Genomic DNA, 2,325 nt, shown 5'->3' on the forward strand with positions numbered 1-2,325 from the left:
CACAACTGGATGACTCGCCGTTCCGATGTTCACCCAGTATCCTTACAGTGAAACCAATTATGATTCTCTTTTGTTTTGTGTTGTTGTTCTCTTTTTCACAGGTTTAACCCCAGCAAAAGCGGTAATCCACAACAACCTGATTGTGAGATTCATCAAGTATCAGACTGCAGTTCGTTCGAATCAATAGAGCGATGGTTGTGAAGGAGACACTGAGACGGCGAACGTCCATTTGCTCAGGACTTGTTATGACACTATTTTTCTCATTTTATTAAGTGCTTTATTGACATTGTCTGTTAATAGGAAAGGACGGACCGACTACTATACGAGGGAAGTCCCAAGCAGATGTTCTCCAATCAGACGCTGATCAATAGTTATTGTTATATGTTCAAGTTATTATGTTTTATAGTTTATAAAAAGACCGGTCTATAAAGTTGTTTTATATATATATATTGGTTGTTAAAGCTTTGCCAGGTCAGTGAGTCCTGAAGCAAAGATATCTTAAGATGTGCTCATGTGTCTAAAATTCCAGCTGTGCCGTCGGCAAGGGGGCATGTCACAACCCAATGATTTTGGTGCCTTGGCACGGTGGAATTTTCCCACCACATGAGAGCCTCTTGCAAAAGTAAAGGTTTTCTGTTGCAGCAGAAGAACCTCGGTGCAAGAGACTTCCCACCAATTTGCAGGATGCATTTCTTCTTTGCAGGACAGAAATGCACAGTGCAAAGAGTTCCCGCTATTCAAATGCAAATTTGTGTCCCGCTATTGGCCAGTTCTAAATTATTCACACGTGGCGGCTAGTGATTGGTTTGCTAGCTGTTTAAAATTTCGTGCGACTTCCGCCCAAGTCGAAGAACTTTGAGCACACTGCAGAGTGCCTCTAAAGAGATCTGACTTGCAGCTAGCTGATCGATAGACTGATCACCTATCGATCCTTCTTCCCGTCACTGAGCACAATCCCAGACGTACCCTTTTCCCTCCGGCTTAATTTGCGGACGGATTAACTGGCTTGGGCCTCGCCAGCTGGAACAACTCATATAGTTGTTCAGACGACCGGACCATCTGCATCGCAACTACAAGCGGCGTAAGTAAACGTTTTTACAACCATTAAACCTTGCCTGCCTCTCCATTCACCAGTCCTCCCTGACAAACAAGCAATTTCTAAATCACCTCGAGTCGGCTCTCGCCATCCGAGACAGGTATTTTAAAATGAGCAGGGCCTGATGAGATTCAGCCTAGAATACATAACAAATTAGTAGAAGTAATTGCAGGACCATTGGCCTGCATTGGCATCTTTGAGAGCTCATGTTGCTTAGGTAAAGTCCCGAAAGACTGGGGAGACTAGATAGTTTTCTACTGCTCTCACTCCTTCCTTTCTTTGGGATCACTTTCACCCCAATTACATTCTACTAATTAGATTCAAACCAAAATAATGGCTCTACTAGCAACTTCCTCTACTTTCTGAAAAAAAAGTTATCCTTAATATTGCAAGATTTTGTTGAAATGTCTATACCTCACTAATCACTGAGGTATCTACTGCTTTTCCAACAGATACTGTGTTTACTCAAATACAAAATTAAGTTTTTCTCTCCAATTAGCACAGGGGGAAAAAGCCTGTTGTCTTATAATGGTACACAAGAAAAATCTCAGTAAATAATAATCTCACTGTCCTTAAAGTGCTACCACAAGCAGCATGTTCTTAGCAATGGAAACTAACTATGAAGTTAATTAAATGTAGCCAACACTGAGAGTGACTATAAAACACATGGCTTATATTGGGCAAATATGTTGATAGGAATATATATATCTGGCCTTTAAAAGTGTTCCTTCAATAGGGAAATAGCACCAGCCCTGGAGATACTACAATACCAGGCCAGCACAGAGAAGACCAGAGCCAGCCCTGACATATTCCCCTTGGTACCAAAAACATTTGATCTTAGCCAAAAGGCCAAGATACCAATGGGAACCTACCACAAGCCTAAGTTAGTACAATGTATCTGAAAAAGACATATGGTTGTGCCCATTAAATGCAGGCCCCCCTCACCAGCAACTCCTTTTTAAGTCATGGTGATCCACAACATTGCATATAGTTAACCCAGAATCCCTCTGTTGCCCTCTCTTTCAGCCTGGCGCATATGATTAGTGTGGCCCCACCGTCCATGAAGTGAAGCCAGACCAGGTCACCCTGTGCCTCATCTGCTTGTAATTTTTTGGAGTATCTCAGGACTTATGACAAAAACACCTGGTTCCAGTCATGACTGGGGCTAATTAGCACCTGGCTCCTTTGCTGGGGGTTGTTTGAATACACACACATACTGAGCAGTGCTG

The 2,325-nt window shown here is 42.5% G+C and overlaps 1 pseudogene; it reads right to left on the bottom strand.

The window, feature by feature from the left end:
• Positions 1 to 1,832: 1,832 nt before the first annotated feature.
• Positions 1,833 to 1,958, bottom strand: LOC112551347 (annotated as a pseudogene).
• Positions 1,959 to 2,325: the final 367 nt, after the last annotated feature.

This window comes from Alligator sinensis, unplaced genomic scaffold (genome assembly GCF_000455745.1).
Source record: "Alligator sinensis unplaced genomic scaffold, ASM45574v1 scaffold276_1, whole genome shotgun sequence".
Lineage (NCBI taxonomy): Eukaryota > Metazoa > Chordata > Crocodylia > Alligatoridae > Alligator > Alligator sinensis.